Source organism: Nannospalax galili, unplaced genomic scaffold, assembly GCF_000622305.1.
Source record: "Nannospalax galili isolate Female #2095 unplaced genomic scaffold, S.galili_v1.0 scaffold120, whole genome shotgun sequence".
Classification (NCBI taxonomy): domain Eukaryota; kingdom Metazoa; phylum Chordata; class Mammalia; order Rodentia; family Spalacidae; genus Nannospalax; species Nannospalax galili.
The window spans coordinates 2,903,485-2,917,565 of NW_008350324.1; the positions used below are offsets into that span (position 1 = coordinate 2,903,485).

At 43.9% G+C, this 14,081-nt stretch overlaps 1 long non-coding RNA gene across 2 annotated transcripts; it reads right to left on the bottom strand.

Annotated features, from left to right (window-relative positions):
* Positions 1–4,678: 4,678 nt before the first annotated feature.
* On the bottom strand, positions 4,679–8,798 carry LOC115072781. 2 transcript variants are annotated; one of them, XR_003851802.1, is made up of 4 exons: positions 8,543–8,798; positions 6,277–6,406; positions 5,989–6,085; positions 4,683–4,716 (listed from the first exon to the last, which is right to left on the bottom strand). It is a non-coding gene; the product is annotated as an uncharacterized LOC115072781 (long non-coding RNA). The 2 variants fall into 2 exon arrangements; XR_003851801.1 differs by lacking the exon at positions 5,989–6,085 and having other exon boundaries at positions 4,679–4,716.
* Positions 8,799–14,081: the final 5,283 nt, after the last annotated feature.

Sequence of the window (14,081 nt, forward strand, 5' to 3'; positions counted from 1 at the left end):
CGCACAGAGCTCTCTCAGGTGTCTCTCTCTCTTTCTTTCTCCCCTTTTTTTTGTGTGTGTCTCTCTCTCTCTCTCTCTCTCTCTCTCTCTCTCTCTCTCTCTCTCAACCTAGTACTTTCCATTTTGGCTAGACTTCCTGGTCCATGGCCCCTGGAATCCTGTCCCCATCTCTCCAACACTGAGGTTATGGCACACACCCCTACACATGACTTTTACATATGTGCTAAGGATATGAACTCAGGTCCTCGTGTTTGCACAGCACCTCTCCAACCTTCTCCTGATACTTCTAAGGAATGTGCCTCTGGGACATATCTCCTGGTTTTCCTGGGTTTAGAGTCCCTGGATCGGGAGTTCAGTCATACCAGACTTTCTTTGGGCTCCATAAAGACCTCATCTCTCATGTGGAACTTTTGGATCACTGACTGGCCCTCCAAGGTAGGTGGTCTCAGAGCCCCAAGGGATCTGGGATAGACCAGTAGATCATTCCTATTTAAAACAGCATTTCCCTGTTGTATGAATTTTAAAAAGCACAATAAAAAAATAAGATAAATAAAGACTTTGGGAATAGGGGAAAATAAATAAATAAATAAATAAATAAATAAATAAATAAATAATAAAAACAGCATTTCCCAAAGCCTGGGCCAGGCCTAGCATCCTGGGTGTGGGACCAACACAACTGCAGAGATCTAAACTCAGAAGCTTCTTGAAATTATTCAGTCTTCATCAGTGTGATAGGTTCAATGTACAGGCTTGTGTGTTTGAATACTCAGTCCCCAGCTAGTGATTCTGTTTGGGGAAATTGTGGAGCCTTTAGGTGGGGCCTGGCTGGGGGAGGTGGGTCACTAGGGGACAAGCCTTGAGGGTTATAGCCCTCCCTCTTCCAATGGAGCCTGTCCCTCTCTCTAATTGCTGAGATGTTAATAAGCCAGGCTGCAAGCTCTCACCACCTCATAAGGAGCCCCAAATACCAGGATGGACCATAACCCCTCAAGCCAAGAGCCAAAACCAGCCCTCCTGTAAGTGACTGCTGTACAGGCAGGAGGCTGCACATTTTCATTTTGAACTTGAGCTTGTTACTGGTCAGTGACATCACTGGCGTTGCCTGATACACATAACCAGCACTGTGTACAAGATGTCTATAGGTGCTATACAAGCCAGCCTCTTAGAAATGTAACTAGTACATGCTATGCATGTCAGAGCCTGGAACCCAGCCAGCGCACTCCTGCTTCTGTGACTGTTATGACGGGATGGAGGTGGAGGGTGGGGGAGATAAATCTATTGGTAGGAAAAAGTGAATACAGTTAAAGAAAAATAGGAAGTGAATTAATTGCAGGTGCTACTCAAATCCTTTTTTAAAAACGTTAAGGAAGCAAATGAATAAATCAAATCTGAGAAGAACTGACTTAAAGGACTCCAAATGCCTCTCATCCTCCTGCTACTAAATCCCTGGCCCCTAATAGATCACCCTCACCAACCCACAGCAGTGCTGGAGTTCACCATGTGCCTTTGGTGAGTCCCTTGACCTTCCAAGCCTCAGGTTACCCCTCTAAGCAATGGTCCAGCTCCACCAGCCTCATAATCCTAGTTTTTCCTGACCTCAACAAATGGTTTTCAAATGTCCTTCCCCATACTGTCTGCCTTTGAGGTGCTGAGGGTCCTTCAAAACCTTCCATACAACCCACCTATTCCACTCCTGGGTAGATACCTTACCATGGGTACCCATCCCTCTCCATATACACAATAAATAATGTAATTTTCTAAAATCACTGGTGTGCCAATCAACAAACACTTCCAGAGGATTCCCTGTGGGTCTACCCCAACACAGGGTAACAGAGAATTCTAACACCTGTGGACCAGGACCTATAGTTCCTGGTTGCAGGAAGAACTTAAAGAATGAAGAGAGAGCATCAATGTTCTACACGGCAGCTAATACTCAAAGAGCTCTGTGCATGCGAGCTATGACACCCTGGAGTTTCCCCAAATGTCCACTGCAGCATCGCCCATCCCACCAGCGCTTCCAAGAGGTTGTCCTTCCCCTGACAAGCATGCAGTCTATTTCTACTCCCTTTGAAACTGGATGGAATCTTGTGACCTCTCTGGTGGCCAGAAAGACCAAAATGACCCTCTGTGACCTCCAGGGCGGTGATCAGATGTGACCTTTTCCTCTAGAGATATTCAATGGGAACAGGCCGCCATCTTGTAAGGAAGCAAAATAGCCACACAGAGATGCCCTGCGTGTGGTTCCCACGATACTAGAGTTACAAGAGTCAGATCCTGTGCTCCGGCAAACTTACCAAGCCAGGCTGAGCCGCTCATCCTTAATAAGCCAATTTAAAAAGTCAAACTAATAGTTAAAAGCAGAAGGAAATTTAGTCAATGTGAACATAATGTGGGAAAAGAGAGAGAGATCAAGTGGATCCCTACTCTCACCCCCAGTCCGTCTTCCAGGATCTGGTTGTGAAGTTCAGGTTTAAGTAAAGAACGAGAGTTACGCCTTGCTAAGCGGTCCTGGTCAAGGTGTGGTCCCACCCATCACTGACCCATCATTTTCCTGACCCCAGTTCCTCCTGCAATGTGCTCTGACAAGTTGCAAGTCTCTTGTCAGGAGGCAAGCTCCCCCTCTGACTAGTCAGGTTTTAAATTATTTTCTTCTCCCAGCATGCGATTCCTAGGGGACTTCCAATTTCTTGGGGTCCATTGTTTCAATAGTCTGACAGCTGAACTGAGGGACAGCAGGGTCTTTTAGAATAGCCTCATTTCTGCCCGGCTGATAATAATACCATCTGACCCAACCAATTGAGGACTCAGCTATTGCCAGACACAAAAGCACACAAGCTTCTAGGTGATTCTCCAGCACCCAGCCTTTGAGCAGCTCCAACTGTCACAAAGTGGGGAACAAGGGTGTCCCTTTGCCATGCCAAAGTTGCAGATCTATAAGCAACCTAAATATAGCCACGTCCATGTGTCACCCACTAAAATTCAGGGTAGTTAGTTGCTCAACAATAGAAAACAATACATCTGCCTGTTAGAGTCCATGACTCTATGAAAAGAGTACAAGTTTCCCAAGTCAGAAAACTCAGGCTCAGTGACAGAGCAATGTCATTTGTCACATCCCCCAGATAACATAGTCCAGAATTTGTCCCAAATTCTGTCCAACCACAGAATTCTCAGAAATCACATGTGGTGTTGTTGTTGACATGATGGTCAGTATTTAAATTGAGAAAGAAGAATATTATTAGCAAAGGCCATAGGCCAAGGAACAAGTTCAGGCAGCCAACGGGGAAGATTGGCCATGGGAAGGAAGGTCACTCAAGGTCAAACTCTTCCCCTGGATCAGCCAGGGAGGCTCCTTGCTGTGTGACCATCACAGGTCAATCCATTGTTCTGCACTCAGCATCTAAACTGAGGGTCTGTGGGGGCAGGATCACCCCTCTAGCTTTTTTTATACCCATCCCTCCTTTAACACCAAAGAAGAGTCTCTTTTGGGGTGAGGGGAGAGTGGGTTTTTTTAATATAGGGTCTCATGTAGCTCATGATGGCCCTGATCTCACTATATAGCCAAGAATGATCTGAACTCTTGAACCTTTTGCCTCTACCTCCCAAGTGCTGGGATTATAGGTTTGTGCTACCATGCTCAGTGCATGTGGAGCTAAGAATCAAACCCAAGCACTCTACCAGTGGAGCTGTATCTCTAGCCTCTAGGAGGGACTATTGATTTGAAACCCTGAGTCCCCATTCCTTCTCTACCCCTACCCCCCAACCTCTACCCAACATACTCAGCCTGATTGACACAGATGAGATGCTGGGGCATTATCTCACTAAACCAGAGCAGCCTTCTGTATTACATCTCATTTTCTTCTCCCTTTTGCAGGAAGGACTGAGCCCTTCCATGTGTCATGAACTGAGAGCAGTGGGAGCATTCTGGTATTCTGGGAAATATTTCTTTTTAGTTTTCACTTTCTTGAGGGCTCCCAGCCTCTGGAGAGATAAATTAAATGCCACTTAGTATACACCATCACATCTATTCAACCTCACAGTCAAGCCATGTGGAGATTCTGAGATACTGCAGTGTGTGTGTGTGTGTGTGTGTGTGTGTGTGTGTTTCCTGTGGATTGAACCGCAGGCCTCATGCATGCTGGATAAGCACTGTACCACTGAGCTGTGTCCCTACCTGTATTAGTTAGGCAGGGCTCTCCAGAAAACAGAATCAATAGGATGAATATATATATATATTCCAGAAGGGGATTTATTAGATCAAATTATACAATAAGAGCTGAATAGTCCAATGATGGCTACACACTGGAGAGGCTGAGAACTCAGTAGCTGCTTAGTCAGTCCACAAGGCTGGACTCCTCCACAGCCGTAGTCTGATGCCGAAGGCCTGGAGGATTTCTGGAGAGTTGCTGGTCTTCAGTCCACATAGGAAAGTCAAAGAAGCTGGGCTCTAGTGGCAGGGAAGGACAGTGGCAGGAGCAATGGCAGGACAGAGGGACTCACCAGCAGGGGGTGAAGGCGGCCAGGGGCTGGAGAGATGACTCAGTGCTTAAAAGCTCTAGCTGGTCTTACAGAAGACCTGAGTTTGCTTACCAGCATCCATATGGTGGTTAACAACTGTCCCTAACTCAAGTTCCAGGGAACCCGATGCCCTCTTCAGGCCTCCTTGGGCATTGCACACATGTAGTGCACTTACATGCATCCAGGCAAAATAGCCATAGACTAAAAAAAAAAAAAAAAAATTAAATATTCTTTTTAAAAAGCTTCATACCAACCACTTACAGCTCACTTTCTGTGAACCTGGAACAGTGATCTCATCCCATGCTGGAACTATGGTCCCTTCCTGTGGGTCACAGCTGAGGTACCATCCAATGAGCTAAGCTGTGGTTTCCTCTTATGAACCTGGAGTTGCAGTCTCCTCCTGTGAGTTGGAGCCCCAGAAAATTATTGCTACTGATGCCATAAAAGTGGCACTTTTATCTTAAGGGTAATCAATAGCTGTCTAATTGGAATTAAGACCCACTCACTGGGAGGGAACTCATGTGTGAGACTGTAAACATAGCCAAATACACACGACTAGAGAGGTCATAGATCCTAGAAAAAAACCTACTTTTGCCACATCCCTAGACCACTGTCATTTCTTACTTTTTTCTAAATATGTATCCTACAGATAAGTTGTACTTTTTAGCCCTCATCAACAAACCTTATTTTGTAACACATGAGACTATTACAGAATTCCAGAACTGCTCAGATACAGAGAATAAGTATTTATGAGATGCTTAACCCTAAGTGACACCTTTTCAGTGCAACTTCTACACTTAGGATGAATGCATCTCTTAACTTTCACTAGAGAAGTTTCCTTACGCAGCAGATGGTGATTAACACAGAAACCCACAATTGACCAATGTGCAAAGAACAAGAGGTTACAGAGTGCTTATCCCTGAATAGGACATCTCTTTCAGATGAGATCAGGTGTGTTCGGTGTGGTATGGCCGTAAACAGGACACCTATTTCAAACTTTGCCTCCCAAGGCTCATGGATCATTGTAGAAGAGGAGACAGAAAGATTGTAAGAGCCAGACGGTGGATGGCCACAAGAAACAAAGTCTCCTAGACAGCTGGTCATTTACTCATATGAGCTCACAGCAATAGTGACAGCATGCACAAGTCCCATGTAAGCTCAAACCAGACAAAATCTCAGCATAGACATGAGGAAGTGGGTAAGAAATCCCAGCCCAACCTAAGAAACTTTTGGCAATTGATGGCTACTGGGAGGGAGAAAGACAGTGTCTTACAGGGATGGGACTCTTGATAGACCCCGGGGATGGACCCACACTGAACATCTGAGGACACAAATCAGACTCTATAAGCTATACATATATGAGCTGATTAAATTGGACAGGGGGCAGTGGAGAGGTACAGAGAGGGGATTGTATCTAAATACCATCAAACTATATTGTATGAAAATCGCAAAAAATTCCAAAAACAAAAAAACCTGGAGCTGTAGTCCTCTCCTGTGAGCTACTGCTGTGATCCCCTTCTGTGAGCCATGGTTCCACATTCTTCCAGTGGTGGGCTGATGGTGGAGTTGACTGGAGGGTGGAGGCAGCAGTTTCAGCCTTCTCTGACTGGCTGCATCCCCACAACACCCTCCCCTGAGGTTCCAAATTGTGTATGGCAGTCACTTTGCCTCTGCGTTAGGCTTTATGATGGGGACAGGGAGGCTTCTGTCATTTATAGTTTCTAGTCTTGGGAGGACTGATTTTCTAGAATAGAATCTCACCTCCCTTGATGATCAGCTTGACTCCACACGTGGTCCTGGGCACTGGACCTCTCCTACTCCCAGGCACCAAAAGGTTTTCCATCATTTTTCTATTATTCTTCTACAGCCCCAGTGTACCTTTACCTGTGCCCTACAGAAAATGTAAAACATCTAATGGAACTTATATTATAGAAACAAAAATAATAATAATAATTGGACAAGGAATTGGGGAAGTTGGGGAGAATGATGTACACATTTAAAATACACGTGTATGAAATTGTCAAAGAATCAATAAAAATATTACATAAAAAATAAAACAAACAAAAAAGCATCATACCAGTCACTCAGCAGCTAACTTAAAGGACCATTAGCTGATCCTCTAACAACCATTGGCACAGAACCCTGCAAGATCATGTGACCTCCTTTTAGGTCCTGAGTCACCTCATTCCAATAGGAGAAGATGAAACCCAGGGGACATTTGTTCAAAGTCACACAACTTAGACACGACAGAGCAGAGCCTCAGATTCCACTGCCCCAGTCTCCTTGGTGACCTTACTGCTGCCTGCGCGTCCCCCAGGTTTCATGGCCCCCAGAGCCCCTCCAGCCTGCCTTCCTTCTCATCTCACACGCTCTGCCCTGGGACGCTCAGGAGCCCAAGCATTATTCAGAGCCCTTTGCACTTCTTCGACCAACAGCCCCATAATACTATTACTGCTGATGGCTTTTCATTCCCCATGCCAAACCTGATTTGGAGTTCACAAGGCTGAGGGTTTCAATCCCAGCTCTGTGGACAGGCTCTGGGAGCCCTAAGTGACTGTAGCTTACAGACAATCCAATTGTTATTGACATTTGTGTTGGATTGTTCATCAGGCTGGGACTGTCTTGCAGGCCAGATCATTCTATTAGCTGGCCCCCTTTCAGTCTCCCTGCTAACGACAAAATACGCACACGCCATCACAGCAGGCCAATCAATCGCAATATCACTCCACATCTATCAGAGTCGCTTTTGTGGGCTCTGCTTTAGGGACAGCTGGGGGCAGGGGGAGAGAGATCCACAGAAGAAGAATGAAGCTAAATTCTTATGTAGTGAGTCTGAAATGACAACAGCTGCTGAAAACAGAAGAGGCTACATTGCAAGACAGACTGATGATGATGATGGTGATGATGATGATGATGATGATGATGATGATAGAAGAGAGATAGATGACAGAGAGATGACAGAGAGATAGAAGATAGATAGATGACAGATAGATGATATACAGATGATAGATAGATAGATGATAGATAGATAGAAGATAGATAGATAGATAGATGATAGATAGATAGATAGATAGATAGATAGATAGATAGATAGATGATAGATAGATAGATAGATAGATAGATAGATAGATAGATAGATGATAGATAGATAGATCAATGATGATAGATAGATGATAGATAGATAGATAGATGATAGATGATAGATGATAAGATAGATAGATAGATAGATAGATAGATAGATAGATGATAGATAATGATAGATGATAGATATGTTGATAGATGATAGAAGATGATAGATGATAGATGATAGATAGATAGATAGATAGATGAATAGATGACAGAGAGATAGATGATAGATAGATGATATAGATAGATATACAGACAGATGATAGATTCATAGATTCATAGATAGGTACAGAGACACAGAGATACATGGATATATATAGAGAGATAGAGAAGAAAAATGGATAGATACAGAGATGGATGGGTAAATAGTAGACAGATAGATGATGATAGATGATGCATAGATAGGTAAATGATAGACAATACATGATAGATGCAGAGATACAGAGATGGATAGATGATAGATACATAGATAGATGATTGATAGATGATGATAGATAGATAGATAGATAGATAGATACATAGATACATAGATGATTGATAGATGATGATAGATAGATAGATAGATGATAGATACATAGATAGATGATTGATAGATGATGATAGATAGATAGATAGATAGATAATAGATAATGATGATGATAGATAGATAGATGATAGATAGATAGATGATAGATAGATGAGCAATGATGCATAGATAGATAAATGATAGATGATAGGCAGATAGATGATTCATAGATAAATGATAGATGATATACAGAGATGGGTGGATACATACATACATACATACATAGGCACATATAGGTACATAGATACAGAGATACATGGATACATAGATATATAGAGAGAGATTAGATCTAGAAAAAGATTAGAGAGGGAAACATTAAGAGGCCCATAACTTAACTCATCCAGCTCCATTGCATCTTGGATAATATGCAGCTTTATCTGGACTCACACCTGTGCTGGGTAAAGCTACCTTGATGACAAGGCCCCGACAAGCTCAGCTGTCCCTTCTGCTGCCCATGAAAAGCATTTTTGTTCATATACTGAATCTTGCCCCTTCCCTGTCCTTGAATTCATGTTCCTAGTCCTCCACAGGATCCAACAGGCTACGCACTGGATCCTGAGAGAGCAGGAGCTCCCGTCCTCCCTAAGGGCTGACTGCACACAGTTCAAGTGTACACACTATTCCTTGTCAGTTCCAGTGACACAGCTCAGGAAGGCCAAGGTCGTCCTGCGGGAGCGCATGGCTCCAGCCCCACGTTCTTGGACTCTCAGCAGTCACAAGGCCTTTCGAAACGGCTGGCACAAGTGACTGGTCACCATGGGAACTTGACAATGACCTTGGTTTTTACAGCAACAGGAATGAATGAGCTCAAAGCCCAGGACTCTTCTGGGTTCAAATAGATGAAAGCGAGCTAATGGAAATACAACTTGCTACCCAGACTGCAGAAAGAGCAGCGTCAAACAGACCCACAGGTCGGTCTTGGTTGGGCTGTCGCACAGAACTGAGGCAGCCGTGGACCTTCTTGAATCTCTCCCTGTGCTCTTGTTCTCTCCTCCACGTGGGCAGGACAGCCCCCAAGCAGATCTACTGGTGGGACAATTACTTGGGCCAGCACTCTGAGTACTGGCATGTCGTGTCACCCAGAAAACTTTCAAACAAGTACCCAAAATTCATCTGATGTGGGAAGAGGGCTGGAGACCTGGTGTCCAGCAGAGCCGAGGGTTGGCCCATTACAACACTCGTGTGTCGGGGCCACACGTTCTTCCAAAAGAGCAGCTAAAATGAAATGCATCGGGTCATCTAATCTTTCTCAGATTTCAATGTCTATGTGCGTATAAAGCAACATTCAGTGAGTGCTTAACAAATGTACGAAGCTTTCATCCACACTCGTGCATGAGCGGAATTCTTCACACAGCAGAGCCCAGCTAGACGCAACTGCAAGCGGGTTGTTTTCAGTTGTTAAAGATATATATTCTCTTCTAGTTTTTTTCTTTTTTTTTTCCTTCTCATTATGTAGCCCAAGCTGACCTGGGACTTGATATGCAGACAAGGCTGGCCTCAAACTCACAGAGATCTGCTTGTCTCTGCCTCCTGAGTGCTAGAATTGAAGTCATGCACCACAATATCCGGCTTTAGTTTTTTCTTAACATGAGTGCCTAATTGACTTTTTCACTTGTCCTTAATAAAGTTTGTGTGTTGCATTAAACAATAAAAAAAAAACCCAGACCCACAATACCTAGAGTGGGTGAGGATATGGAAGGATAAAAGACATCACACTTTATAACTGCAAGAAGTGTTATGGGATGGGTTGTGGGTCCCTCCAGAATGATCTTCATGTGCAGTCCGAACCCTCAGCACTCCAGGATGCATCTATACTTGGAGACAGTGTCTCTAAAGAGGTGAATGTGTTGAAACGAGACCATTGAAGGGAAGGTAATCCAACATGACCGCTTCCCCAGAAGAGACGATGTCAGGAAGTAGGTATTCTCAAAGAGACAATTCGAAGGCCCAGAGGGAGCCAACCGCAAGCCAGGGGAGAGAAGCTGATCCAGTCAGCACGTTCACCTCAGCACCTATCCTGAGAGCCACAAAACCTGAGTGCTTTGTCACAAAGCCCCGAAAACTAAGGAGAGGGCTGCAGAGTGAGCTTAATGAGCTTTTTGTGATGCTAACCATGCACTTATAAACACAGCCTGGAAATTTCATTCCCAGGTATGTAGCCAACAGAAACTAAAACTTGTGTTTTCACAAAGACCTAAATCTGAGTATTTATAGCATCATACGCCCAGCATTCTGACACATTGAAACAAGCCGAATACCCGTTAACCAATGAATGCACAAACACATTGTGGTATGTTTATGTAATGGAATATTACACAGCAATAAAAAGGATGAAACTACAGGGCTTACAGAAAGGCAGATGAATCGCAAAGCATTTATTATACGGAGTGAAAGAAGCCAGGCACCAAAAACTGCACTGTAGTCATTCCGTTCTCAGACAACATCCTGAAAGCATTAAATCCACAAGAATAGAAGGCAGATCAGTGGTTCCCAGGTGCAAGAGACCAGAGGACGAAACTGGGTGCTGAGGAGCACAGCGGAGTGTTGTGAATGGTTGCCATGTTCTGTTTCTTGGTTAGAGGGATGAATGCATGGAAAATTCACCAAACTGTATCCTTGAAAGAGTAAATATTTTATGGTATATGAATTATAGCTAAATAAGCTTGACTTTCAGAATAACTATAATGGGGCTGGAGAGATGGATCAGCATTTAAAAGCACTGACTGCTCTTTCAGAGACCCCGGGTTCAGTTCCCAGCACCCACACAACAGCTAACAACCCTCTATCACTCCAGTTCTAGAGAAAGCAACGCCCTCTTCAGGCCTCCGTGGACATTTCATGCACATGTTACACTTGCATACATGCAGCCAAAATATTCACACACATAAAACAAAAAAATAAATTTAAAAAACAAAATGAATCAACAATGATGAGCTGTCTTTTCTTTAACCCAAGGAACAAGACTTTTATTTAGTTGATAATACCCAGTATAGGGAAGGTACAAGAAAAGAGGTGCTCTTTCCTAGTTTGTGTATAGTATATACATATTTGAAATTGTCAAAGGTCAAAGATAGCCCTTCCAAACACTGTTGGATGCTAAAATTAGAAAACTTTCCAAGCTGGGATAGTGGTACATGGCTATGATCTTAACACTTGGGAAGCCTAGAGGACCAGGGTGTAAGTACCCAGCCTCAAAAATAAATTAATGAATGCTGGGAATGGAGCTCAGTAGATAGCGTGTCTGCCTGGCATGCACAAAGCCCTGAGTTCCATTGCCAGCACCACATAAACCAGGCCCAAGTCTGAAATCCCAGCACTCGGCAAACAGAGGCAAGGAGGATCAAGAGTTCAAGGTCATCAATGCCTAAGAGAGGGGGGGGGGGGGGGACTATGGCAAAAACAAAAACAAAGTCACCTTTCCGGAATATAAATGACATTTCTCTATCACAATGTAAGATGTGCATTTTTTTTTTTTTGATCTACATTTCTACCTCTAGGAATCCATGATAAGTGATCTTTCCTTTTTCCCAAGAAGTAGGTTATTGCTTCTTGTAGTCAGCCTGAGAACACAGTCCAGAGATGGGCACCCAAAGCCCCAGAGAACACAGGCTATTGCCAGTCCTCCTGGGTGCCCACCAGAATTAGATGATAAGGCCCTATTGCTAAAGACGCCACACACTTTGGTTACAGGGCCAGGGGAAATCAAGCTGGAATTGACCTAGAAACTTCTACCCTACTGGCTAGCTTTCTTAGTGTCAAGAGGTGATATGCAGACTAGTTGGGAGAAAAACATCAACGGCATTACCCAGTGGCAAACCCGCCATGGTACAATACCAACCTGCCAGGCAAGGTGTACCCACTGGTACAATAGTGGCATGACTGGTATGAGAGTAACCAACCACTTTCTGATTGGAATTGAGGCCTGCTCCACTGGAGGGAATTCATACCTGGTACTGTAAACCTGGTCAAAAGCACATGACTGGGGAGATCATAGGCCTTAGCAGGGAAACCTAATGTTTTGCTAAGTGCTCATGTTGTCAAAATGGCCTCTAAATATTTATGTCCACGTCCATAGTTTAGTGTTGTTCTCAATCTTGGTCCAAAAAGCTTCTTTTTTGCAGTGGGCAGCAGTCAATGCAGGGACTCATGGCTGGTCAAAAGTGCTGAGAATAAGCATCTGTGAGTGCTCAGACCTAAAGAGGACATCAATGTCAACCCCACCCAAAGCTCAGGCAATGTGGTAAAAGAGGGAGACAGAATGAAAGAACTAAGGATGGGGAGGAGCGTTGTGAGACGCTGTCTTCTAGACAGGACGTGACTGTTGCACCCATGAACTCACAGAAACTATAGTGATCTGCACAGGGTCTGCACAAGATTAAACTGGTCAAAATTCCAGCACAGATGGGAGAGGAGCTCATGAGGCCCCATCCCTAACTGAAAAGCTATTGGCAATTGACAGCTACTGGGGAAAATAGAATCGTTTTTCTTCAAGAGTTAAGTTGATAGTGATATTTAAATAATCCCACCCCCATGCCCATGCAAGAAACCTTAATTAAACTCACTGGGTTATTTTTAAAAAAGAGACATGAAATTAGGAAGGGGACATGGTGGAAAAAGAGGGGTTCCACCCAGAGTTGAAGGGCAAGGGCAGAATGGGGCCTGAATATGATCAAAATATAATATATACATGTATGAAATTGTCAAAGAATAAATTTAAAAGTATTTTTAAAACCAAATAACAAATTATGCTTTGTTTTGAAGATACCCAACTGTTGATATGGTTCCCTTCAGAGAGGAAAGGAGGAAGCCGGAATAAGAGGAAGGGGCCTTGTCCCCTTTTACTCAGTATTATACTGTCTGGCTTGAATATCTCTAGAGAAGATGAATTGATACACAGTGCCATGTTTATTGCTAACCTGAGGGGTCAGAATTCCCATTTTCATAAATAATAAAATACTTCTCAGTCCACTATCTTAGGTAAACTTTGGTTTGATTTGTTGAGACAGGGTCTCATTATGTAGCCTAGGCTGGGCAGAAACTCACACTCCTCCTGCCTCAGCCTCCCATGTACATGACTCAGAAGCATGCCCAACCATGCCCCGTTTTGCCCTCTTCTTTAAACATTCCTTCCACGGCTCACTTCTCTGACATTTGCACTCGTTTCGAACAAACTCTTCATCAGAGTAAGGCAAATCTGAGGCAAAATAAGAATGATTGCTTTTGTTATTTTGAGAAAAATTCTCTTATAACCCAGGCTGGCTTCTAATTCACTGTGTAGCTGAGGATAACCTTTGACTCTTGATCCTTCTGCCTCATCTCTCAAGAGCTGGGATTACAGACTTGTATTACCACCCTTGACTAAGAAATTCTCTTTAAAAAAAAAAAAAACGTGCGTGTGTGTGTGTGTGTGTGTGTGTGTGTGTGTGTGTGTGTACATGTACCATGGGTGCATGCCTGTGGAGGTCAGAGGCGGACGGTGGACAGTTGAGTGTCTTTCCTCTGTGGTAATCCACTCTCTTCCTTTGAGGCAGTATCTCTGGCTGAATCTGCAGCTCCCGGTTTCAGCTAGGCTGGCCAGTCAGCGAGCTCCTAGATTCACCTGTCTCTACCATGTCGGCCTTTTATGTGGGTGTAAGAGATTCAAACTCAGGTCCTCATGCTTGCAGAAACAAGCACTCTTACTCACCAAGCTACCTCTCTAGCCTTAATTTTTTTTATCTTATTATTTGTCTATGTATGATGTGTGTGCATGTGCTTGTGTGGGGGTCAGAGGACAACTTGTCCTCAGGTCTCTCCATCTACCAGAGAGTCTGGAACTCTAAGACAGGTCATCAAGCTTGCACAGCAGCTGCTTTTACCTGCTCAGCCATTCACT